The sequence below is a fragment of the Gorilla gorilla genome, chromosome X (assembly GCF_029281585.2).
Source record: "Gorilla gorilla gorilla isolate KB3781 chromosome X, NHGRI_mGorGor1-v2.1_pri, whole genome shotgun sequence".
Classification (NCBI taxonomy): Eukaryota; Metazoa; Chordata; class Mammalia; order Primates; family Hominidae; genus Gorilla; species Gorilla gorilla.
Window position 1 is genome coordinate 146,718,175 of NC_073247.2, and position 27,773 is coordinate 146,745,947.

The window sequence follows — 27,773 nt, forward strand, 5'->3', positions numbered from 1 at the left end:
CAACTTCTTCATTTTACAGATGAGAAAAGTAATCCCAGTTTGGGGATGTGACTTCTCCAAAGTCACATTTGTATTTCTATCCCTCAGCAGCCTCATCCCAATCAATCTCCACACTTGCATAGGGCTTGAGTTCTCTTTTTTTTTCTTTTGAGACAGAGTCTCACTCTTTTACCCAGGCTGGAGTGCAGTGGTGGGATCTCAGCTCACTGCAACCTCTGCCTTCCAGGTTCAAGCAATTTTCCTGTCTCAGCCTCCCAAGTAGCTGAGACTACAGGCACACACCACCAGGCCCGGCAAATTTTTGTATTTTTAGTAGAGATGGGGTCAGGCTGGTCTCGAACTCCTGACCTCATGTGATCCACCCACCTTGGCCTCCCAAAGTGTTGGGATTACAGGCGTGAGCCACCGTGCCCGGCCACCAGGTTTGAGTTTTGTTTTTCTTTTTTCTTTCCTTTTTTTTTTTTTTTTTTTGAGATGGAGTCTTGCTCTGTCACCCAGTCTGGAGTGCAGTGGCGTGATCTCGGGTCACTGCGACCTCTGCCTCCTGAGTTCAAGCGATTCCCCTGCCTCAGCCTCCCATGTAGCTGGGATTACAGGTGCCTGCCACCATGCCCGGCTAATTCGGGCTTGATTTTTCAAAGTGCATTGACACACATCTTGGTGTCTCAGGTTCTCCATGTACAAATTGGGGTTAATTATGGAAACTACCTCGTTCAAGACTACTGTGAGAATTAAATGAAATAGCCTCCAGTAAGCATTAACAATTGTTATTATCTTCTTAAATAAAAATTGTGGGAAGCCAATTGTTTTGGACTGAGATCCTGGACTAGGCCTAACAGAGCAAACCAAACCAGAATGGAGTCACTAGTTCTAGGTGCCATGTAATCAAACTGAACTTTAAAATGAGCCAACTTTCCAAAAAATAAGATATTCACAGTGGCCAATCAGAAGGGGCCCAGTTTATCTGAGCCAGTATGATAATGAAGTCCCCTCTATTCTAACCCTGTAAGGAAAGTAACTTTGAAATGAACAATTTGCGGGGTGTGGTGGCTCACACCTGTAATCTCAGCACTTTGGGAGGCCAAGGTGGGAAGACTGTTCGAGCCCAGGAGTTCCAGACCAGCCTGGGCAACATAAGGAGACCCTGTCTCTACAAAAAACTAAAAAATTAGCTGAGTGCAGTAATGCGTGCCTGTGGTCCCAGCTACTTACGAGACTGAGGTGGGAGGATTGCTTGAGCCTAGGAGGATGAGGCTGCAGTGAGCTGTGATCACACCACTGCATTCCAGCCTGGGTGACAGAGTGAGACTCTATCATTAAAAATAAATAAATAAATAAAAACAAGTGAAAAAAATGAACAATCTACTTTTTGTTCTCTATTTTTGCTTCTTTACCACTTTTCTGCCTATAAAACCAACCCTCTCTGCTCTGCTCATTGGAATTCCTTTTATTTTATGGATGGGATGCTGCCCAATTCATGAATCATTAATAAAAGCCATTTAGATCTTTTCAACTCAACTTGTTGAAAGTTTGCTTTTCGACATCTTTATTGTTATAATTACTATCTTGTGGAATTTCCTCCACAGCCTTGGAAGGCAGGCAGCATACGCCCTCCCATCATTTTACCTGTGAACATATGAAAGACAGAGGGGTTAAGCGGCTCATCTAGCTTGTAAGTACCACAGTCACATCTGGAACTCTGATATTCTGCCACCCCATGCATTGATCAACTCCTTCAAGATCCTTTCCAACTCTAAAATTCTGTGGTTTCAATATAAATGAATCTCAGGGTCAGCATTTTAAAAACTGAATTTTTTGTCTCAAGAAAGTAGCAAAGGGTAGAGCTCACATTAGATAGAGTCGTCCCTCTGTATCTACAGAGGATTGGCTCTAGGACCCTCATGGATACCAAAATTCTCAGATGCTCAAGTCTCTGATATAAAATGGCATAGTATTTGCATATAACTGATGCACATCCTTCTTTATATAAACCATCTCTAGATTACTTATAATACCCAATACAATGTAAATGCTATGTAAATACATACACTGCATTGTTTAGGGAAGAATGACAACAACAACAAAAAATCTGTACATGTTCAGCACAGGCATTTTTTTTCAAATATCTTTGATTTGAAGTTGATTGAATCCACAGATGCATAACCCACAGATACAGAGGGCTGTCTGTACTAATAAATCAGTGGTGTCCCATTTAGTGCATTTAATTTATGCAGATTTAACTGTGTGGGTATGCTCTACCAATACAGGAAAATAAAAGAAATAGAAAAAGCAAATCCATTTGCCATTCCATTTAGTAAGTATATGCCACAGAATAAGCATGAGACAGGAGTAAATCAGTTGGACAGCATATATGCAAGGGCATGGATAGTATGCTTTATGGGAAATTATTGGAACTTTCAAGAAATATATATATATATATTTTAGACAGAGTCTTGCTCTGTTGCCCAGGCTGGAGTGCAATGGTGGCATCTCGGCCCACTGCAACCTCTGCCTCCTGGGTTTTCAAGCAATCCTCATCCCTCAGCCTCCCAAGTAGCTGGGATTACAGGCATGCACCACCAAACCTGGTTAATTTTTGTATTTTAGTAGAGACAGGCTTTTCCCATGTTGGCCAGGCTGGTCTCGAATGCTGGCCTCAAGTGGTCTGCCTGACTCGGCCTCCCAAAATGCTGGGATTACAGGTGTGAGCCACTGTGCCCAGTCCTTTCAAGAATAATTTTTTTTTCTTTTTTATTTTGAGATGGAGTCTCACTCTGTCACCCAGGCCAGAGTGCAATGGAGCAATTTCGGCTCACTGCAACATCTGCCTCCCAGGTTCAAGTGATTCGCCTGCCTCAGCCTCCAAAGTAGCTGAGACTATAGGTGCCTGCCACCACGCCTGGCTAATTTTTTGTATTTTTTAGTAGAGACGGGGTTTTGCCATGTTGGCCAGGCTGGTCTTGAACTCCTGACCTCAAGTGATCTGTCTGCCTTGGCCCCCCAAAGTGCTGGGATTACAGACATGAGCCACTGCGTGTGGCCTGCTAGTATCTTTTTTTTTAAATGCTTTTTTTTTTTTTTTTTGAGACAGAGTCTCACTCTGTCACCAAGGCTGGAGTGCAGTGGTGTGATCTCAGCTCACTGCAACCTCTGCCTCCTGGGTTCAAGCAATTCTCCTGCCTCAGCCTCCCGAGTAGCTGGGTATACATGCTCCCGCCACCACGCCTGGCTAATTTTTGTATTTTTAGTAGAGACGGGGTTTCACCATGTTGGCCAGGCTGGTCTCGAACTCCTGACCTCGTGATTCGCCCACCTCGTCCTCCCAAAGTGTTGGGATTACAGGCATGAGCCATCGCATCTGGCCAAGAATAATTTTAATGTGATTTTTGGCTTGACATGCTGACTCTGTAACTTAACTTTCACATTAGATATGACACTGCAATACTACTGCTACTGCTACTACTAACAGTATCATTTACAGATTACTACATGTTGAAGTGTTAAGTTATTTTTAAAGTGCACTACCTTATTTAATTACCATAAGAATCCTATAAGAACAGGTACTTAATTATCCCCATTTTCTTTAGGAATTTATGATACTAGTAATAATAGTATTGTAATAAAAGCTGCAAACTTTTGAAAGTCTAATAGCTCAGAAAGGTCACTTGTTCAAAATCTTAACAGCTCTTAAGTATCAGACCCAGAGTTACAACCCACATTGGTGAAGTTACACAGACAGAACTCATAAAATGTGACAGGCATTGAGAAGTGATTTCTTTCTTTTTCTTAGTTTTTTGTTGAGATAGGGTCTCGCTCTGTTGCCCAGGCTGGAGTGCAGTGGCACAACCTTGGCTCACTGCAACCTCCGCCTCCTGGGTTCAAGCGATTCTCCTGTCTCAGCCTCCTGAGTAGCTGGGATTACAGGCACAAGCCACCACGCCCAGCTAATTTTTGTATTTTTAGTAGAGATGGGGTTTCGCCATGTTGGCCAGGCTGGTCTCAAACTCCTGACCTCAGGTGATCCGCTCACCTTGGCTTCCCAAAGTGCTGGGATTATAGCGGTGAGCCACTGCACCCAGCCGAGAAGTGATTTCTTATTGGTCATCATATCTCCATGAGAAGTTGTATCTAAAAGCCCTAGAATGTCATTTGGAATGGATGTATTTGTTTGAGAACATGCATTTAAATCCTGGACAAGACCAGAATGGCTTTGCTGTCACCCTGACAGTTGTTGAGCCGAAGTATTTGTTTCTCTAAAATTATTTGTATAGGTTCCTTTTAAAAAGTTATTGGCTGGGCAAGATGGTTCACGCCTGTAATCCCAGCACTTTGGGAAGCCAAGGCAGGAGGATTGCTTGAGGTCAGGAGTTCGAGACCAGCCTGGGCAACATGGTCAAACTCCATCTCTATAAAAAATACAAAAATTAGGCCAGGCGGGGTGGCTCACGCCTGTAATCTCAGCACTTTGGGAGGCCAAGGCTGGCAGATCATGAGGTCAGGAGTTCAAGACTAGCCTGACCAACATGCTGAAACCCCGTCTCTACTAAAAACAACAAAAAAATATTAGCTGGGCATGGTGGTGCACGCCTGCAATCCCAGGTACTCAGGAGGCTGGGGCAGGAGAATCTCTTGAACCCGGGAGGTGGAGGTTGCAGTGAGCAGAGATCGAGCCACTGCACTCCAGCCTGGGCAACAGAGGGAGACCCCGTCTCAAAAAACAAACAAACAAACAAAAAAACACACAAAAAACCAACAACAACAACAAAAATTAGCTGGGTGTGGTGGTGCACACTTATGGTCCCAGCTATTCAGGAGGCTGAGGTAGAAGGATCACTTGAGCCTGGGAAGTAGAGGTTGCAGTGAGCTGAGATTGTGCCACTGTGCTCCAGCCTGGGTGACAGAGCAAGACCCTATCTTAAAATAAATAAATAAATAAATGTCATTTTGTAAGGTAGCTATTGTTTTATCTAAAAATGAAAATCTGTTCAACAGAAGCAATGCCTGAAGTTTCAAAAATCATGTGACTTTAGAAACTCTGATAAGTTTGTCCATGAGCTTTAAACTGATTTCCCTTCTACAGTAAAGTAGAAATTTGGAGGCCAGTTTCTGCAAATGCTCTGGGTGACTGTGGCCAACACACCTCCTCTAGATGGTCCTCAGTTTTTTTCCTAAATTTGAGATGGTATTTTAGGATTCCATCCAGCTCTATTATATGAATTGAAATATTCCTGGTTTCTCTTAAATACCTGGATAATTCTGGTCCTTATAAATGGCTAATTTTTATTTCATCAGTTACTAAGTCTAAATATCACCTAGAATATGAAGAGTAAAACTTTCAAAGAGCTCTTCAAAATTTGAGATGTTGTTTTTCACAGTGATATGTTTGTGCCAACAAATAAGAAAACAAGTTGTAGGTATATAAACCATTTGTAAGAGCCCATCGACACTGAATGCAAAAGTGGGGATTCTCCTAAACAACTGTGGAAACCACTTTGAAAATAAATATTTTTCTCTTTTATAATACAAGGTTGAGGCCGGGCGCGGTGGCTCGCGCCTTTAATCCTAGCACTTTGGGAGGCCGGGGCGGGCGGATCATGAGGTCAGGAGATTGAGACCATCCTGGCTAACGTGGTGAAACTCCGTCTCTACTAAAAATACAAAAAATAAGCCGGGCATGGTGGTGGGCGCCTGCAGTCCCAGCTACTCGGGAGGCTGAGGCAGGAGAATGGCGTGAACTTGGGAAGTGGAGCTTGCAGTGAGCTGAGATCGTGCGCGCCACTGCACTCCAGCCTGGGCGACAGAGCGAGACTCCGTCTGAAAAAAAAAAAAAAATACAAGATTGATGTTAAAGACAAAATCTATTTCATACTTCCTATGCATTCCTAAAAGTCAATTTTAACTCTTGTGCTGTCTCCTTAACATTTGTTGTATTTTCAAGTCATATCTTTATTTTCCCAGAACTTTCTCATTTTCTGATTGCTTTTTCTGGTTTTATGTTTGTAATATATTTTTTCATCTTTCTGGGGTTCGTTTTTGATTTTTTTATTATCTGCTTCCTTCAGGATCAGCTGTTTCTTTGTTCTTTTTTTTTTTTTCTTGAGATGGAGTCTCACTCTGTCATCCAGGCTGGAGTGCAGTGGCATGACCTCAGCTCACTACAACCTCCACCTCCCGGGGTCAAGCAATTCTTCTGCCTCAGCCTCCTGAGTAGCTGGGACTACTGGCATGCACCACCATGACCGGCTAATTTTTGTATTTTTAGTGGAGACAGGGTTTCACCATGTTGGGAAGGCTGGTCTTGAACTCCTGACCTCAGGTGATCTGCCCGCCTCAGCCTCCCAAAGTGTTGGGATTACAGGCGTAAGCCACCACGCCGGGCCTTGAACTTCTTTTATGTTGTTTTCCTTCAAATTGTTGGTGTTCCTTAGTTGACCATTTGTTTATAATTGGAGGACTTTGATGAATAGGAGAAATAGCTTGTCTTTGAATAGATCTGTTTACCCTAAGGTCATCATTCCTGTAAGGACTATCTGCCTTCAGCCTCTGTCAGAGCAGATGGGTCCCTTAATGAGCAGGCTTGCCTTTGGGTACTGGGCAGTGAAGCCAGCTCAGGTCATCCTCCCAACATCCTCATTGCTAAAGCAAGCAGGACTTTATTCTTTGTGTACTTTACCCCTGGGTGCTGCTTCGTTTCCTTTCTCCCCTCTGGGTCTGCCGTGGAGGCTGGAAGTAACCACAGGCTCTGTCTGCCTCTCTCCTTTGTCCCAATACCCATTTCTAGGGCTGGCAAGATAAACTACCTACTCCAATAAAGAAACAGTTATTGAGTGGGTGCTGGTTACAAATGCTGCTTCATATACCTTGGAAACAGGGAGGAACCTTCAGTCCTAGATGTTCCACCCTGATTTCTGATCCTCAATCTACTTTGCTTTCTGTACCTGTGAACTTCAAGACCTATGAGTTAGTCCTATGAACTTTTTGAGGGTGGGGGACATGTCTCATTCACTGTCGTATCTCCAGAATCTAGAATAGTATCTGCCACAGAGTAGGTGCTCATGAAGTTTTCATGATCCAATGAAGGGGACCAAATTATGGAGGGCCTTGGTGCCAAATTATTTTATCCTGAAGAAAATGAGGAGTTACTGAAGATTTTTTGAGCAAGGGGAAGTCATGATTGGATCTGTAGTTTTGAAAGATCATTTTGACTACAGAATGGGCAGTTAGAGGAAGTCTAGAGACCTGTTAGAAGACTGTTCCAATTATCCAAACAAGAGATGATGATCAGTGCTTAAACTAAATTTGTGGCAATGGGGATAAAGAGATGGGAATTGATTCAAATGTAAACCAAAAATAAAATTCTAACCCCCCCCCCCCCGCCCCCAATCATCTGAATGGACTTCTTCCTTGGCCAGGGCACTCTCGAAATATAACCTGAGAGACTGGTTCAGGCCTTGACGGGAAGTGGGGGCCAGACATGCCTTCTTATACTTCTCTGGTATTAACATCAATGCAGTCTGATAAGAAGCATTTACGGCCAGGCACGGTGGCTCATGCCTGTAATCCCAGCACTTTGGGAGGCTGAGGTGGGCGGATCACCTGATGTCAGTGTTAGATCTCTGAGCCCAAGCTAAGCCATCGTATCCCCAGTGACCTGCACGTATACATCCAGATGGCCTGAATCAACTGAAGATCCACAAAAAAAGTGAAAATAGCCTTAACTGATGACATTCCACTATTGTGATTTATTTCTGCCCCAGCCTAACTGATCAAAGTTACTTTGTAATCTCCCCCACCCTTAGGAAAGTTCTTTATAATCTCCCCCACCCTTAAGAAGGTTCTTTGTAATTCTCCCCACCCTTGAGAATGTACTTTGTGAGATCCGCCCCGTGCCCCCAAAAACATTGCTCTTAACTCCACCGCCTATCCCAAAACCTATAAGAACTAATGATAATCCCACCACCCTTTGCTGACTCTTTTCGGACTCAGCCCGCCTGCACCCAGGTGAAATAAACAGCCATGTTGCTCAAACAAAGCCTGTTTGGTTGTCTGTTCACACGGATGTGTGAGACAGTCAGGAGTTTGAGACCAGCCTGGCCAACATGGTGAAACCCCATCTCTACTAAAAACACAAAAAATTAGCTGGGCGTGGTGGTGCATGCCTGTAGTCCCAGCTGCTCGGGAGACTGAGGCAGGAGAATCGTCTGAGCCTGGGAGGCAGAGGTTGCAGTGAGCGGAGATCTGTCACTGCACTCCAGCCTGGGTGACAGAGTGAGACTCTGTCTCAATAAAAAAAAAAAAGAAGCATTTACAATCTATTCTCTCTGAAGCCTGCTACCTGGAGGCTTCATCTGCATGGTAAAACTTTGGTCTCCACAACCTCTTATCACATCTCAGACATTTCCTTTCTGTTGATACCAGGTCTTCAGATAAACTTAACCAATTGTCAACCAGAAGGTTTTAAATCTACCTATAACCTGAAAGCCCCCCTCCCTGCTTTGAGTTGTCCCACCTTTCTGGACCAAACCAATGTACATCTTAAATGTATTTGATTTAAGTCTCGGGCCTCCCTAAAATGTATACAACCAAGCTGCACCCTGACCACCTTGGGCAAATGTTCTCAGGATCTCCTGGGGGCTGTGTCACAGGCCATGGTCACTCATATTTGGCTCAGAATAAATCTCTTCAAATATTTTAAAGAGGTTGACTCTTTTTGTCGACACAAACAAATATTTATTGTGCACCTAGCAGGTGGCAGGCTTAGTCCTAGATGCTGGGGATGCAGCAGTGAATAACACAAAGTTTTACCCTTATGGAGCTCACATTCTAGGGGCGGAAGGAAGAAAAATAAACAGCAATTTCATATATTACCTTTGTGAGGTCATAGTAAATACTAAGAAAGATAAAGCAGAATAAGGAGGCAGAGATCAAGTAGGGTAGACGTCAGGCCTCAGAGCCCAGGCTAAGCCATCATATCCCCTGTGACCTACAGGTATACATCCAGATGGCCTGAAGTAACTGAAGAATCACAAAAGAAGTGAAAATGGCCTGTTCCTGCCTTAACTGATGACATTACCTTGTGAAATTCCTTCTCCTGGCTCATCCTGGCTCAAAAGCTCCCCCACTGAGCACCTTGTGTTCCCCGCCCCTGCTCGCCAGAGAACAACCCCCTTTGACTGTAATTTTCCTTTACCTACCCAAATCCTATAAAACAGTCCTACCCCTATCTCCCTTCGCTGACTCTCTTTTCAGACTCAGCCCTTCTGCACCCAGGTGAAATAAACAGCCTTGTTGCTCACACAAAGCCTGTTTGGTGGTCTCTTCACATGGATGCGAGTGAAAGTAGAGACATGCCATTTATGATATGGTGTTCTGTGAAGCAGTGGAGAAAAGACTGAAGGAAGTGAGGAAGCCGCAAGAAAACCTGGGGAGCCTGTGGTGGTTCACGCCTGTAATCCTAGCTTCTCAGGAGGCTGAGGTGGGAGGATTACTTGAGCTCTGGAGTTTGAGACCAGCCTGGGCAACATAGTGAGAACCTGTCTCTACAAAAATAAAAAATTAGCCGGGTGTGATGGCACATGCCTGTAATCCCAGCTATTCGGGAGGCTGAGGCAGGAGGATTGCTTGAGCCTAGAAGGTTGTGGCTGCAATGGGCCATGATCTGGCCACTGCGTTCCAGCCTGGGGACAGAGTGAGACCCTGTATTAGTCAGTTTTCACACTGCTATACCCAAGACTAGATAATTTATAAAGAAAAGAGGTTTGACTCACAGTTCAGCATGGCTGGGGATGCCTCAGGAAACTTAAAATCATGGTGGAAGGCAGAGGGGAAGCAAGGCACCTTCTTCACAAGGCAGCAGGAAGGAGAAGTGCTGAGTGAAGGGGGAAGAGCCCCTTATAAAACCATCAGATCTCGTGAGACTCACTCACTATCACAAGAACAGCATGGGGGAAACCACACCCATGATCCAATTACCTCCACTTGGTCTCTCCTTTGGCATGTGGGGATTATGAGGATTACAATTCAAGATGAGATTTGGGTGGAGACACAAAACCTAACCATATCAGACCCTGTCTCTAAAAAATTAAAATTAAAAAAAAAGAAAAGAGGCCGGGCGTGGTGGCTCACACCTTCAGTCCCAGCACTTTGGGAGGCCGAGGCGGGCAGATCACGAGGTCAGGAGATCGAGATCATCCTGGCTAACACGGTGAAACCCTGTCTCTACTAAAAATACAAAAAATTAGCCGGGCATCGTGGTGGGCACCTGTAGTCCCAGCTACTCGGGAGGCTGAGGCAGGAGAATGGCATGAACCCGGGAGGCGGAGCTTGCAGTGAGCCAAGATCGTGCCACTGCACTCCAGCCTGGGCTACAAAACGAGACTCTGTCTCAAAAAAAAGAAAAAAGAAAAGAAAAAAAGAAAGTCTGGGGGAAGAGCATTCCAAGCAGAGGGAATAGTAATTGCAAAGGCCCTGAAGTGTATAAAAGCTATTTAGAAGTTCAATGTGCCATTCAATAATGAGAAGCTGACCTCAGGTGGGTTGGTTGGTTCTATAATCTGAGCCCAAAAAGCAAGGACCACTTTCGCTTTCTTTCTTGCTTTCTTCCTTCCTTCCTTTCTTTTTTTTTTTTGACAGAGTCTTACTCTGTTGCCCAGGCTGGAGTGCAATGGCACTATCTCAGCTCACTGCAACCTCCGTCTCCTGGGTTCAAACAATTCTCCTGCCTCAGCCTCCCAAGTAGCTAGGATTACAGGTGTCTGCCACCATGCCCGGCTAAGTTTTTGTATTTTTAGTAAAGACGGGGTTTTGCCATGTTGCCCAGGCTGGTCTCGAACTCCTGACCTCACGTGATCGACCCGACTCAGCCTCCCAAAGTGCTGGGATTATAGGTGTGAGCCACCACACCTGGCTGCAAGGACCACTTTCTAGGCAAGAAAACCAATAAAAGAAGAAATTCTGAGAACACAACACTGGCTAAGTAGGGAAGGCTCTGTTACCAGAAGGCTCTATTGTAGAAGGGCCCAGATGCCAGAAAATGGCCCTGAGCCAGGGAGCCAATGTCACTCTGGAAACAGGTCAGTAGTGTGAAGGGAGAGGCTCTTTCAGATGTCCCTGGCATGAATATTGTGGCAAGCAGAATAATGGAGCCCCAAAGATACCCATTTTGTAACTCCCAGCATCTGTGAATATTTACATGGCAAGGAGGTGTAAGCTAAAAGAATCCAAGGTCCCTCCACCGACTGAAGGGACTCCTTCTTGGCCAAGGGGACCTCTCACAAAAACCTTAAAGACTGAATTCCTGGCCATGAGAAGAAGTGAGATTGAACGTGCCTCATTATACCCCCACCCCTTTGGAGCTTAGGCACAACTGACCAGACTCTTTATGACTAAGATACCCAATTGTAAACAAGACCTAAGGCTATGCAAGTCAAAGGTTAAATTGCAGTTGCCAGTCATTGATCTTGTGACATAGCATCCTTATCTTAAAACATTCCTTTCTGTTGACTCCCAAGTTTTAGACAGAGCTTTACTCCTTTAACCAACTGCAAGTTAAAGAATCTCGGAGGCCACCTATGACCTGTAAACCCCCACTTCAAAATATCCAGCTTTTTTTGGCCAAACCAATGTATAAACTCTATGTATTGATTTATGACTTTGCCTGTAACTTCTACTTCCCTGAAATATATGAAACAGAGTTGTGACCTAACTGCCTCACGACCACTTACTCAAGGCTTCTTGGATTTGTGTTTCTTCCTGGGCCCCAATCACTCATGTTGGCTTAGAATAAGTCTCTTTAAAATATTTTAGAGTTTGTTTTTTTTGTTAACCGAAGAATTAAGTTTGTAGGTGGAATTAAGGTTGCTAATCAGCTGACTTTGAGATGGAGCAATTATCCTGGATTATCCAGGTGGGCCCAATATAATCATAAGGATCCTTATAAATAAACAAAGGAGGCAGGGAAATTTGTGTCAGAGTGATTTGATATGAGAAACGCTCAACCTATGCCTTTGAAGATAGAGAAAGTGGGTCAGTCATGAGTCATGTGGTGACCTCTAGAAGCTAGACAAAGCCAGGAAACAGATTCTCTTCTGCAGCCTCCACAAGGGAATGAAGGCTGACATCTAAACTCAATCAGCAAAATAAATTCAATAAGGAAGATTTGAAGATCAAAGACCTTCCTCTCTCTGGCTTCACATTTCTCATCACTAGGTCAGTGATGTTCAAATCATTTTTAGGTGATAGTTTTATATGTCAATTGACTGGGCCATGGAGTCAAGAGGGTTTGGTCAAACATTATTCTAGGTGTGTCTGTAAAGGTAGGTAGGTGTGTGTGTGTGTGTGTGTGTGTGTGTGTGTTTTAATATAGAGATAGGGTCTTGCTCTTGCTCTGTTGCCTAGACTGGAGTGCTGTAGCATGACTATAGCTTACTGCAGCCTCAGCCTCCCAGGTGCAAGCAATCCTCCCATTCCAGCCTCCCAAGTATCTAGAACTACAGGTGCATGCCAACACCTCTGGCTAATTTATTTTAATTTTTTTTGTAGAGACAGGGTCTTGCTCTGTTGCTCAGGCTGGTCTCGAATTCCTGGGCTCAAGTGATCCTCCTGCCTCAGCCTCACATAGCCCTGGGATTACAGGTGTGAACCACTGCACCCAGCCTGTAGGGTGTCCCTCCATGAGAATAATATCTAAATCAGTAGGCTGAGTGAAGCAGATTGCCCTTCCTAATGTGAGTGGGCCTCATCCAACAGTTGAAAGCCTGAAAGAACAAAAAAGCTGACCCTTCCCTGAGTAAGAGAGAATTCTTCCTGCATGATGATCTTCAATCTGGGACATTGACTTTTTTTCTGCCTTTGGCCTGAAACATTGGCTCTCCCTGGGTCTCGAGCCTGCGGGCCTTTGGACTGGAACTAAATTATCAGCTCTCCTGGGCCTCCAGGTTGTCTATTCACCCTGCAGATCTTTCAACTTGCCAGACCCCATAATTATGTGAACCAATTCATCATAAAAATAAATCTCAATTGCTGGCAAGATGGCCGAACAGGAACAGCTCCGGCCTGTAGCTCCCAGCGAGATCGACATAGAAGGTGGGTGATTTCTGCATTTCCAACTGAGGTACCTGGTTCATCTCATTGGGACTGGTTGGACAGTGGGTGCAGCCCACGGAGGGCGAGCCGAAGCAGGGTGGGGCATTGCCTCACCCGGGAAGTGTAAGGGGTGGGGGAATTTTCACCCCTACCCAAGGGAAGCCATGAGAAACTGAGCCTGAGGAACTCCAGCACAGATACTGCGCTTGTCCCACAGTCTTCACAACCCACACACCAGGCGAATCCCTCTGGTTCCCACCCCACCAGGGCTTTGGGTTTCAAGCACAAAACTGGGCGGCCATTTGGGCAGACACCCAACTAGCTGCAGGAGTTCTTTTTTTTTTTTTCTTGAGATGGAGTCTCGCTCTGTCGCCCAAGCTGGATTGCAGTGGCGCAATCTCGGTTCACTGCAAGCTCCACCTCCCGGGTTCACGCCATTCTCCTGCCTCAGCCTCCCGAGTAGCTGGAACTACAGGTGCCCACCACCATGCCTGGCTAATTTTTTGTATTTTTAGTAGAGATGGGGTTTCACCGTGTTAGCCAGGATGGTCTCGATCTCCTGACCTTGCGATCTGCCCGCCTTGGCCTCCCAAAGTGCTGGGATTACAGGCGTAAGCCACCGCGCCCGGCCTGCAGGAGTTCTTTTTTTTCCATACCCCAGTGGCGCCTGGAACACCAGTGAGACAGAACCATTCACTCCCCTGGAAAAGGGGTGCAGAAGCCAGGGAGCCAAGTGGTCTGGCTGAGCGGGTCCCACCCCCATGGAGTCCAGCAAACTAAGATCCACTGGCTTGAAATTCTCACTGCCAGTACAGCGGCAGTCTGAGATCGACCTGGTATGCTGGAGTTTGGTGGGGGGAAGGGCGTCCGCCATTGCTGAGGCTTGAGTAGACCGGTTTTACACTCACAGTGTAAACAAAGCCACTGGGAAGTTCGAACTTGGTGGAGCCCACTGCAGCTTAGCAAGGCTGCAGTGGTCAGACTGCCAGATTTCTCTTCTCTGGGTGGGGCGTCTCTGAAAAAAAAGGCAGTAGCCCCAGTCGGGGACTTAAAGATAAAACTCCCATCTCCCTGGGACAGAGCACCTAGGGAAAGGGGTGGCTGTGGGCGAAGCTTCAGCAGACTTAAAGGTCCCTGCCTGACAGCTCTGAAAGAGAGCCGCAGACCTCCCAGCACAGCATTCGAGCTCTGCTAAGGGTCAGACTGCCTCCTCAAGTGGGTCCCAAATGGAACCAACCCAAATGCCCATCAATGATAGACTGGATAAAGAAAATGTGGCACATATACACCATAGAATACTATGCAACCATAAAAAAGGATGAGTTCATGTTCTTTGCAGGGACACGGATGAAGCTGGCAACTATCATTCTCAGCAAACTATCACAAGAACAGAAAACCAAACACTGCATGTTCTCACTCGTAAGTGGGAGTTGAACAATGAGAATACATGGAAACAGGGAGGGGAATATCATACACTGGGGCCTCTCGGGGGGTGGGGAGCTAGGGGAGGGATAACATTAGGAGAAAAATACCTAATGGAGGTGACGGGTTGATGGGTGCAGCAAACAACCATGGCATGTGTATACCTGTGTAACAAAACTGCACATTCTGCACATGTACCCCAGAACTTAAAGTATAATAAAAAAGAAAGAAAGAGAAAAAAGAAATGATTGATGGTGTTTTTCAAAGGACCCCAGTCCCATTATCTGCCTTGGAAATGGGACTGGGGTCCTTTGAAAAACACCTTTTATCATTTCTTATGGTTTTTTTTTTTACACAATTAATACCATACCACTGCAGAAAATGTGTATCAGTAAAAAGGAAATAAAACCACTGGCATTTCTACCACCCAGAGAAAAAAATAATAATAAATCTCTTTTGGCCAGGCTCGGTGGCTCACACCTGTAATCCCAGTACTTTGGGAGGCTGAGGCAGGTGGATCACTTGAGGTCACGAGTTCGAGACCAGCCTGGGCAACATGGCAAAACCCTGTCTCCACTAAAAATACAAAAATTAGCTGGGCACGATGTTGTATGCCTGTAGTCCCAGCTACTCGGGAGGCTGAGGTAGAAGGGTCACTTGTGCCTGGGGAGTGGAGGTTGCAGTGAGCCGAGATCGTGCCACTGCCCTCCAGTCTGGGTGACAGAGTGAGACTCTGTCTGCCTCCCCTAACAAAAAAAATTTTGAACAAATGTAAGTGCATTCTTCCAAGGACAATTCCTCTTTGGAGAGTTGGTGGACCAGAAGATGTTGTGAAACGTGAGCTCGCTGGATGTTGAGTTTTCCAGGTGCTTAAGTCCTCACTGTGCTGCCCTTGTGACCTTCAGGCCTAGGTCATCAAGATGCACAGCACAGGACAGAAGCCCCTCTAGTCCTGCACCTGGTGACATGGAACTGCTGTGCTGGTCCACACAGACACAGCCTCCAACCAAGCCTGGCTCCTGCCCATCACAGTTCTGTAGGCTGCCCATTTGCAGAAGGCCTTCCATCTGACACTCCTCCTCGCCTGCTTGTTCTCCAGCCATGTTGTGGCCAATTTGCCATGAGGAGGTTGCAGTGGCCAAGACTGTTGGAAACTGTGCAGTGTAGCTGGGAGAGAAAGGACACACTCCAAATGTTCTTACTGCCTGTGATGATGCAGCTACAGCGATGTACTAGCTGCTCACAAGCCTGTTCCTTCTTCCATTGTAGGGCATGAAGAATTCCCTTATCACTGGGTAAGAAGGGGGAACAGAAGTTTTTCTCATGCCTAATTTTGCGTTTTCAGTAAGGTCTTTTTCATCTTGTCCAGGAGAAACTGGAAAAAAAAAGATACTTGAAATAAACTGAAGGACATTTAAACAAAGAAACACTTGAAATAAACTGAAAATAATTTTTTTTTCTTTTTTAACATTAACATATTTTGCAGGAAGAAAAAATATAAAGGACACTAGGGGCAAATAAATTTATATGTTTACAATAGCAAAGACATGGAATCAACCCAAATGCCCATCAATGATAGACTGGATAAAGCAAATGTGGCACCTTTACACCATGGAATACTATGCAGCCATAAAAAGGAATGAGATCATGTCCTTTGCAGGGACGTGGACGGAGCTGAAAGCCATTATCCTGAGCAAACTAATGCAGGAACAGAAAACCAAACACTGCATGTTCTCACTTATAAATGGAAGCTGAACAGTAAGAACACATGGACACAAGGAAGGGAACAACACACACTGGGGCCTGCTGGGGTGGCAGGGGGAGGGAGAGCATCAGGATAAATAGCTAATGCATGTGGGACTTAATACCTAGGTGATGGGTTGATAGGTGCAGCAAACCACCAAGACACACGTTTACCTATGTAACAAACCTGCATGCCCTGCACATGTATCCCAGAACTTAAAAAATATGTGTATGTGTGTGTGTGTGTGTGTGTGTGTTTAAATGGAAAACCATCAACCAAGAGAAAAGCAGTATCCACTCGCAGATTCGGATCCCAGAGTCCTGAGGCCTTACATGTCTGGAATCAATGCATTCTCAACTGGTCCTGTAGTAAGATGCTCATGGGGTTTGTCTTCAAACTCACTGTTAGAGGACTTTTTAAATCACAGGCTTAGCAAACCGGCCAAATTACTGCCACTCTTCTAGGTGGGAACTCTCAGCTGTTGCTGAAGGCCCCAGATGTTCCTGTGCTATTCATTCAGATTCCTCACGGTCAGTTACACTCCTTCCTTTTTTGACTAGCAGGAAACAGCAGGACGGGCCAGATTCTCACTTGCCTATCTATCGCTCTTGAATGATTCTTCTCAATTGTGATGCTTCTGTGGCACATTGACCATCTGTACCTCTAGAACCTAAGCAAGGGATTGCTTCTTCTTCTTCTTCTTTTTTTTTTTCCTGAGAGGGAGTCTCGCATTGTCACCCAGGCTGGAGTGCAGTGGCAGTCTCGGCTCACTGCAACCTCCAACTCCCTGGTTCAAGTGATTCTCCTGTCTCAGCCTCCCGAGTAGCTGGGATTACAGGCATGCACTACCATGCCCAGCTAATTTTTGTATTTCTAGTAGAGATGGGGTTTCACCATGTTGGCCAGGATGGTCTCGATCTCCTGACCTCATGATCTGCCCGCCTCAGCCTCCCAAAGTGTTAGGATTACAGGCTTGAGCCACCGCGCCCGGCCAGGGCTTGCTTCTTTTAACCAGCCACGGGCTGGCTTTGTCTGGTGACCTTATCTGCCTGCTATTTCACTGTTCCTGCTTCCATTCACCAATTCCAGTGGTGTAGCATGCTTTCAGCCCTTGGCCGGCTGACCAGCAAGAAGATGGACCTTTACATTCAAGCAAAGGTGGCTTTATAACAAGAAGAACTGAAGGCTGAAACAATCTCTTGCTGCTGCAAAGAACAAATTTTATGTTTCTTCTTCTAATCTTGAAAAATGACCTCTTGAAGAGATTCCGTGCTACTTTCTCTTTCTCCCTGTATGGGACCTTAATGTAGCACAGTGAGACTCAAAGAGGTGCACATTTTCTATTACCAGTGCTCTGGGCTGTGGGGCTTTCAGCTGCTGCTGCCAAAATCTGGTCGTCTAAAATTCTTCCAGTAGAGGCTAAAAGATGATACAATTCCTTAGGGTTCTTAATCTCCACCTGGTTGTTTTCCTGTTTTTTGCTATCTACCTGCGCCGGCTTGGAAGCCTGCTAAGAAAGGCACAATGTGGTGCTTAGGGCATCTCCGGGACCCCAAGACCATCAGGCAATTGCCATATATTCAGAGGGAAGTTTTTTTTTTTTTTTTTTTCATCTGCAACTCAGGAGCTGGGCCTCTGCTACAGGCACTTACAAATGATGTTTTCATTTTAAAAGACTTAACAATCTGATATTCAGTATGGCTCATGGTGGAGCTCCAGCATTTCTCCCTCCCTCCTGGTTTACCTACAGAGGTAGACTCAGAAGGAGATTGTGGTCTGTGTTTCCTGTTAGGAATGTATCAGTGCTCATCTTATTATTATAAGCCGCTTACTTTTGCGAATTTAAAGTAGTACTGACAAGCCTGGATTGTGAAGTGGGCTTTGCTTGGTCCTTAGGAGGCTAGCCTAGATTTTGCCATTGGGGAGGATCAGTTTTCAGTTTCCCACAGTATGCTGTTTTTTTGTTTTTTTGTTTTATTTTTGGAGACAGAGTCTCACTCTGTTGCCCAGGCTGGAGAGCAATGGCATGATCTCAGCTCACTGTAACCTCCACCTCCTGGGTTCAAGCAATTCTCCCTGCCTTAGCCTCCAGAGTAGCTGGGATTACAGGCGACCACCACCATGCCGGGCTAATTTTTGTATTTTTAGTAGAGACGGGGTTTCGCCATGTTGGCCAGAATGGTCTCCAACTCCTGACCTCAGGTGACCCTCCCAAAGTGCTGGGATTACAGGAATAAGCCACCATGCCCGACCAGTGTGCTGCTCTTGTAGTGGCCTTCTTGAGTCCACTCTTACCTCTTGGTGTAGAAGTTACACTGCTATGTCAGTGTAACTTCTGAGGTCAATGTTTCCAAGTGAGATGAAGCCAGTGCTTTGAGCTGGGCTTTGAGCACAAGTGAGCAAACACCAATATTCTCACACTTTTTTTTTGAGACAGAGTTTTGCTCTTGTCGCCCAGGCTGGAGAGCAATGGCACGATCTCGGCTCACTGCAACCCCCATCTCCCGGCTTCAAGTGATTCTTCTGCCTCGGCCACTCCAGTAGCTGGGATTACAGGCTCCTGCCACCACATCCAGCTATTTTTCTTTTCTTTTCTTTTCTTTTTTCTTTTTTTTTTCTTTTTGTATTTTTAGTAGAGACAGGGTTTCACCATGTTGGCCAGGCTGGTCTCAAACTCCTGATCTCAGGTGATCCACCCACCTCGGCCTCCCAAAGTGCTGGGATTACAGGCATGAGCCACCGTGCCTGGTCCCAATTTGCTGTTTCCCAGAAAATCTTATTTCTTTTTATTTAGAGAATGCATGTCTTTTGTGTTAAGAAACCAAAGAGAAATAAAGAACACTTCTTATATATATATATTTTCTATATAATTCCATATAGATCCACCTAAGGTTTTATTAATTAAATGAGAAGAGAATTACTGTTTTTAACCCTAAAGGGTATTGATTACGGTAAAACTGTCGATAAAAAATGGGTTGCAGGCTGGGCACGGTGGCTCACACCTGTAATCCCAGTACTCTGGGAGGCAGAGGCAGGAGGATTGCTTGAGGCCAAAATTTTGAGACGAGCCTGGGGAACATGGCAAGACGTCATCTCTCCAAAAACCTTATTTATTATTTACTTTTATTTTTTTGAGACAGAATCTAGCTCTGTCACCCAGGCTGGAGTATAATGGCACAATCTCGGCTCACTGTGACCTCTGCCTCCCGGGTTCAAGTGATACTCCTGCCTCAGCCTCCTGAGTAGCTGGGATTACCAGCACCCACCACTGCTCCCAGCTAACTTTTGTATTTTTAGTAGAGACGGGATTTCACCATGTTGGCCAGGCTGGTCTCAAACTCCTAACCTCAAGTGATCTGTCTGCCTCCCAAAGTGCTGGGATTACAGGCGTGAGCCACTGTGCCTGGTGCCAAAAAACTGTTTTAAAAAAATGTTAAAAAAATAAAAATTATCACGCCACTGTACTCCAGCCTGGGTGACAGAGTGAGACCATATCTCAAAAACAAAACCAAAACACCTTTTTAATTTAATTGTAGATTCACATGCAGTTGTAAGAAATGAAACAGAGAGATCCCATATACCCTTCACCCAAATTACCCCCATAGTCACATCTTGTGTCACTACAGGACACTGTCACAACCAGGAAATTGACATTGGTACAATCCATTGACCTTATTTGATTTAATCAGTTTTACATATGTGTGTGTGTGTGTGTGTGTATTTAGTCCCATGCAGTTTTATCACATGTAGATACATGTGACCACCACCGCAGTCATGAGACAGAACAGTTCCATCACAAAGATCCCTTGTGGTAACTTTTTTTTTTTTTTTTTTTTGAGACAGGATCTCACTCTGTCATCCAGGCTGGAGTGCAGTGGCATGATCTCAGTTTACTGCAACCTCTGCCTCCTGGGCTCAAGCGATTCTCCAGCATCAGCCTCCCAAGTAGCTGGGACTACAGGTGCACACCACCATGCCTAGGTAATTTTTGTATTTTTTGTAGAGATGCAGTTTCACCATGTTGCCCAGGCTGGTCTCGAACTCCTCAGCCTCCCAAAGGGCTGGCATTACAAGCATGAGCCAACATGCTGGCTGATTGTGCTAAGCTTTTATAGCAACAGCCATCCCCTTCCCTTCTCCAACATCCTTGAGCCCTGGCAACCACAACCCTGTTCTCCATCTCTATAATTTGCCATTTCAGGACTATTATATAAGTGGAATTGTACAGTATGTAACCTTTTGAGATTGCCTTTTTTTCACTCAGCGTAATTCCCTGGAGAGTAATTTGGGTTGTTTTATATGCCAAAAGTTCTTTCCTTTTTTATTGCTGAGTAATATTCCATGGTATGTGTGTACCATGGTTTGTTTCACCATTTAAAAAGTGAAAGACATTTTGGTTGCTTCCAATTTTGGACTGTCATTAATAAATCTGCTAGTTCATTTTCCTACTTAAAAAAAGTTGACTTATTGTCTACATCAGTGATCTTTATACTTGAGTCCATGAACTCCTAGGGAGTCCATTAACATCCTAAAATTCTATTCAAACTTGTTGTTTTTCTTTGAAGAGGGTCCATTGCTTTAGGTGAGAGAGACTCTTACTCCAGTACTCATGTTTCCATAGAGGAGAGGTGACTTCAGTACTCTCTAGGAGGCACATTTCTTTTGTTATTTTAATTTAATTTTATTATTATTTTTTGAGACAGAGTCTTGCTCTGTCACCCAGGCTGGAGTCCAGTGGTGCGATCTCAGCTTGCTGCAACCTCTGTCTCCTGGGCTCAAGTGATTCTTCTGCCTCAGCCTCCCGAGTAGCTGGGATTACAGGCACCCACCACCATGTCCGGCCAATTTTTGCATTTTTAGTAGAGACGGAGATTCACCATGTTGGCCAGGCTGGTCTCGAACTCCCGACTTTAGGTAATCCACCTGCCTTGGCCTCTCAAAGTGCTGGGATTACAGGTGTAAGCCACCACGCCCAGCCTAGGAGGCACATTTCTACTCCCTCTCCACCCTTTATTTGCTTCTCCCCACAGGAGGAGGAGTAACTAATACTTAGGATGGTCTGCTTTTCATTGGTCCCAATTCTGGGCCAGGTTAATATGTTCAAGGTCACTGCAAATAAATGATCTGACCTCTTGCTCCATTTGTCTGTACAAATGGCAAATATTTTGTTTCCTGCTTCTGTGGCCAGGTCATGGCTTCTCCTGCCTGTGGCTGGATGGCTAATTCTGTCTAAATTAGTAGGAAGAAGTAGGAAGTCCATTTTGGCCTTGGGGCTCTTCTATGTTCTCCAATACAGCATTAATATTAGCAAAGCTCATACTTTAACTCCCATCTCATTCTGTATATATTTCATTTTTTTAAAAAAATGTGATACTGTTTATTTAACTTCAAAAACATTTCAGCATTCTAAACATACAAAAGGATAACAGAATGTTGCAAATCGTGTTTGAGTACAGAAGGTTCTTGAACTTTCATTGATGCAGTGGCTCTTTGCTTTGCTGACAACAAAGAGTTCTATAGTTTGTTTTAAAACAAACAGTTTAAAAACTACCACACACACACACACACACACACACACACACACAAACCCAAAAACTTCTCATGCCAGCTGACCCTACTTTGTTCACAGCTAAGATGGCAGCAGAATGCTATGTCAATATATACAGAAACAAGACAACCTGAAGCTAAATGGATGCTCCCTGCAGAGTCAACAGGTCCAGCCTTACACTGTATGCCCTGCGCTACGGCCCCTCCAAAAGACATCTTCCCCACAGCCTCAACACCAAGCAAGGAGCATCAAGAGTTTTTCTCCGGTGTTTTGTTCTTTTTACAAACAATAGATATATACAGTTGACAACTCAGGATTTCTAACCAATAACCATATAGTTAACACCACCTTACAAAAAAAAAAAAAGCCAAAAACATCATTAAGTGCCTTCCCACACCAACAGCAAAGTGCACAGAGTGAGGGGAACAGCAGAGTACCTTTTCATTTTAAAAATGTTTGGAAATATGTACAACTTTGATACAGTTTCAGGGTGCTCTGGACACCCATGGCCACATCATGTAAACCACTGACAATCTCTAGAACACTTTGAGAGACTACAATATGATCGTGATCAAATTTTACAGTTAAGCCTAATGAGGGCAACAGACACTTCTCAAATAAGAGATGTGTCCATTACTGCGCTCCACGCAGCGCCTGTAATCCTCCACTTTGGGAGGCTGAGGCGGGCAGATCACCTGAGGTCAGGAGTTCAAGACCAGCCTGGCCAATGTGGTGAAACCCCGTCTCTACTAAAAATACAAAAATTAGCCAGGTATGGTGGCTCATGCTCGTAATCCCCAGCTACTCGGGAGGCTGAGGCAGGAGAATTGCTTGAACCTGGGAGGCAGAGGTTGCAGTGAGCCGAGATTGTGCCACTGCATTCCAGCTTGGGTGAAAGAGTGAGACTCCGTCTCAAAAATAAAACAAAAACAAAAACAAAAAATTATGGCACTTCCCTACTCTAAGGTATTCACAAGGAGACAGATAAACAGTTTTTAAATTCATCCTCGTCGTCCTCCTCCTCCTCTTCTTCCTCCTCATCTTCTTCATCTTCCTCTTCCACCTTTATCTGGGCAACTTCAGCAGGACTCTTTGCGCCATCAAACTTTCCTTTCGACTTATACTCAGCAACATCCTTCTCATACTCCTCCTTCAGCTTTGCCGCCTTAGTGATGTAAGGCTGCTTTTCACTGTCATTTAAGTTATTCTACATCTCACCCAGCTTTTTTGCCACGTCTCCAATAGAGATACCAGGGTTTGTGGATTTTATCTTGGGGTGGAATTCTGAACAGAACAGGAAGAATCCAGATGGTGGCCTTTTGAAGGTATTAGAATCCTTCTTCTTCTTGCCTCCCTTAGCTGGTCCATAATCCTTCATTTCCCGATCATAGAGTACTTTATCCACCTTTGCCAGTTTATCAAATTTAGACTTTTCTTTCCTGGACATTGTCTTCCACCTCCTGGAGCACTTCTTGGAAAATTCTGCAAAATTGACAGGGACCTCTTGGTATTTCTTCTTACGTTCTTCTCTGCACGTCTGCACAAAGAAGGCATAGGCAGACATCTTGCCATTTGGTTTCTTGGGGTCACCTTTAGCCATCCTGACTGTATTGTTCACTAGTCTGGGCAGCGCAGGGCATGACACGCAGCTCTGTGCTCCCCAGCCTCACGCTAGCTGTCTCCAGGAGAGCTGCCTCCTCCTTCCTTTCTTTCTTTTCTTTCCTTTCCTTCCTTTCCTTCTCTCTCTCTCTTTCTTTTCTTTTTTCGGAGTCTCTCACTTGTCGTCCTGGCTTGAGTGCAGTGGTGCAATCTCAGCTCACCGCAACCTCCGCCTCCTGGATTCAAGCGATTCTCCTGCCTCAGCCTTCTGAATAGCTGGGACTACAGGTGTGTGCCACCACGCCTGGCTAATTTTTGTATTTTAGTAAAGACAGGGTTTCACCATGTTGGTCAGCCTGGTTTCGAACTGCTGACCTCATGATCCGGCCACCTCTGCCTCCCAAAGTTCTGGGATTACAGGCATGAGCCTCCACGTCCGGCCCTCCTGTATATATTTCTTTATTGGCTCAGATTCCATAGGGAAGGTGATTAATTAGCACTCTTGATCCCCTTCCCTATTATGTACATAGCTTTCCATTGAAGAGGATCCCATTACACCACACACACACACAAACACACACACACACACACCTTTACCTTAAGGACCTATACCTATAGGGTATAGTCCACAACTCTTTATCTGAGATTCACGTTCTTCTCAAACCTGCCTCTCCATACTTATCCCCTACTGTCTCCTGAAACAAACCCTTTGTTTCAGTCAGACCACTTCACCCAATTATATTCCAGACACTGGATCTCTGCTTAGCCATTTCCTCTCCCTGAGAAGCTCTTCCCACTGTTCCCTGCCGGTCCAAATCCTACCATATTTCAAAGCCGAGGTCATCTTTCTCTGTGAAAACTCTCCTGGACATTCGTACACAGAGTAAATTTATTTATTACCTGTAGCATAAATTAGGATTAACTTTTCTCTTTCGTTGTCTATACATCCATCTCCCCACAACTAGATTTGTGAGTCCCTGGAGAGCATGGGTCACATTTTCTCTCTTTGTTCCCTCAAAGCTTAGCATGAGTTAGAATCTCAACAAATATTTGTGGCTAGAATTTATCTTCTATTTCCCTATTTCAGAGCACCAGTTTCCTGAGCTAGTGGTTTTAAGGATATGAAATTGCTCTTCAGCCACCATTAATAATAGCAATAGATTATCTTATAAATATACTTTAATAGCTTCCATTTATTACACATTTACTCTGCCAGTCACCACACTTTACCTGGATTAACTCACAGATTCCTCATACCAACACTTTTAGAGATTCAGAGTGCTTAGGTAATTTATTCAAGGTCCATCAGCCCATATGTGCAGAACAGAAACCTCTTCTTCTACAATAGAAAACAGTAATCTTGACCGGGTGCCATAGCTCATGCCTGTAATCCCAGCACTTTGGGAGGCTGAGGCGGGCGGATCATGAGGTCAAGAGTTCGAGACCAGCCAGGCCAATATGGTGAAACCCCGTCTGTACTAAAAATACAAAAATTAGCCAGGAGTGGTGGTGGCACACCTGTAGTCCCAGCTACTCAGGAGGCTGAGGCAGAAGAATCGCTTGAACCCGTGAGGTGGAGGTTGCAGTGAGCCAAGATGGCACCACTGCACTCCAACCTGGGTGACAGAGTAACGCTCTGTCTTAAAAAAAAAAAAAAAAAATCTTATACAGATGTTTACTGTAGCCCTAGCAAGGGCAAATAAATCTCTGCCCTAAGCCTCTTGCTAAGTATCTGCATGGGTTATGACTTAGTAAAGTACCTACAGGAATTCCGTTAATGCTAAAATTCCTTTCTTAAGAACATTGACATAATGAATAGCAACACTCAGCATTCATTCATGAAGATTTAAAAACTAGTAGCAACACCATTCTTTAATCCAGTCAAATTTCACAGGTGCTATCAAAGCAATGCTAAGATTGTCTCTTAGCAATCTTAACTTGATTACCTCTTTAAAGGCCCTATCCCCAGTACAGTCATATCTGGAGGTCCTGGGGGTTAGGACTTCAACATAGGAATTTTGGGAGGAAACAACTCAGCCCATTCCATAGCGGCCCATTATGGTGATTACTTCAATCTTGCCTAGGTCAGTTAAATATCATCATTTGGCTTCTGTATTCTGGAATCCTATAATCTGCATTGATATTGGGAGGCCCAGTTGCACCACAGCATCTCTTACTGTCTCTCTGGACTGCAGAAGACAACCACTATTGATCTCAAAAAAGCTGTCGTGTCTGCTTACCAGTGCACTCCTGGTGAAGGAATGTCTTCTCAGCCTTCCCAGGGAACATGGTCAGGAGGTAGTTTGATATGGTTTGGATCCGTGGTCTAACGGATCTGGTCCCACTTTGTAACTTTGTATTAGGCCATTCTCGCATTGCTGTAAAGAGATACCTGAGACTGGGTAATTTACAAAGAAAAGAGGTTTAATTGGCTCATGGTTCTGCAGGCTGTACAGGAAGCATGGCAACATCTACTTGGCCTCTGGGGAGGCTTCAGGAAGCTTACAATCATGGTGGAAGGCAAAGGGGGAGCAGGCACATCACATGCTCAGGGCAGGAGCAAGAGAGAGAGCGGGGTGGCGGGTGCCACACGCTTTTAAACAACCAGATCTTGCAAGAACTCACTAACTATCACGGGAACAGCATCAAGGGGGATGGTGCTAAACCATTCATGAGAAATCCACCACCATGATCCAATCACCTCCCACCCAGCCCACCTCCAACATTGGGGATTATAATTCATCATGAGATTTGGGCGGGGACACAGATCCAAACCATATCAAACTCCATTCTCACATATCCACATACCTTGTATTTTGAGCTTTATGATACCTTCTCCAGTATCAGTTCTGGTATGCCCACTTCATTTATTATAGAACACTGTCCTCCCCACTCCCCCATTCCCTAGCTTCAAGGAGCAATCCTAGCAGCATATTAGTACTGGCACCACGTGTCCTTGCCAGGCCATTAAACCCTGAGTCACGGGAGGGTGCTCCTGTGACAGTGAGTTCTCCCCATTCCAATCTCATCTTTCTCCCCTTTGTCAAACCTAACTATCCAGGCATCCTAAGGCAGGGACAGCTTGAGGCTGCTCCTCTAGGATATAACTACTTATCCTACCAAAGGACAAGTACATCTTCCAGAAAGTTCTGCCCTGGGACAAAAGCCTGCAGTGGTATCTGCTCTGCAATCTCAGAGGATGACATTCTTTTCTCAGACTAAATAAACGCAGTTTAATGAACAAGCCACTAGGGGGCAAAGCTGCTTTAGTTTAGTAAATTTAAATTGCTGCTTTTTTTTTTTTTTTTTTTAAGACGGAGTCTCACTCTGTCGTCCAGGCTGGAGAGCAGTGGCGCGATCTCGGCTCACTGCAACCTCCGCCTACCGGGTTCAAACGATTCTCCTGCCTCAGCCTCCCGAGTAGCTGGGATTACAGGTACCTGCCACCACACCCGGCTATTTTTTGTATTTTTTGTAGAGACGCAGTCTCACTATGTTGCCTAGGCTGGTCTGGAACTCCCAGGCTGAAGCAATTCTCCTGCCTGGACCTCCCAAAGTGCTGGGATAACAGGCATGAGCCACTGAGCCCGGCCCGAATTGCTTCTTTCTTATTACAAAAGTATGGGTCGGGCGTAGTGGCTCACGCCTGTAATCCCAGCACTTTGGGAGACCGAGGAGGGCGGATCACCTGAGATTGGGAGTTCGAGACCAGCCTGACCAACATGGAGAAATCCTGTCTCTACTAAAAATACAAAATTAGCTGGGCGTGGTGGTGGATGCCTGTAATCCCAGCTACTCAGGAGGCTGAGTCAGGAGAATCGCTTGAACCTGGGAGGCAGAGGTTGTGGTGAGCCGAGATTGCGCCATTGCACTCCAGCCTGGGCAACAAGAGCGAAACTCCATCTCAAAACAACAACAACAACACTAGCTGGGCGTGGTGGCGTGCACCTGTAGTCTCAGCCACTCAGGAGGCTGAGGCAGGAGAGAATCGCTTGAACCCGAGAGGTGGATGTTGCAGTGAGCTGAGATGGCGCCACTGCACTCCCGCCTGGCCACAGAGCAAGACTCTGTCTCCAAAAAAAAAAAAAAAAAAAAAGTGGAATACAAGGAAAATAGAGATAAACTAATAAAAGAAGATAAAAATCACCTGATATCCCATACCTCAGCTAACCACTCAGGACTTTATGGCATTTTGTTTACATTATTGTCCCCCTCCACCTAAATGTAAATAAAAAAATTTAATGTGGTATTTCTCTACATATTATCTGGTTTCTACTTTATAATAAAATCTTGTTTACTTGTCTACTTTGATCTCTTCTTGGCTTTTTGTCTACTTTGATCTCTTCTTGGCTTTTTGACTAAGTGTAGTACTTGTCT

At 45.0% G+C, this 27,773-nt stretch overlaps 1 long non-coding RNA gene and 1 pseudogene across 1 annotated transcript; one reads left to right on the plus strand and one right to left on the minus strand.

Moving 5' to 3' along the window:
* The first annotated feature begins 12,100 nt into the window (after positions 1-12,100).
* LOC101133565 (uncharacterized) lies at positions 12,101-15,928 on the plus strand. Its single transcript, XR_002004218.1, has 3 exons — positions 12,101-12,207; positions 12,748-13,083; positions 15,411-15,928. It is a non-coding gene; the product is annotated as an uncharacterized lncRNA (long non-coding RNA).
* Positions 15,929-22,767: 6,839 nt separating this feature from the next.
* LOC101138863 (high mobility group protein B3-like) lies at positions 22,768-23,412 on the minus strand (annotated as a pseudogene).
* Between the last annotated feature and the right edge of the window lie 4,361 nt (positions 23,413-27,773).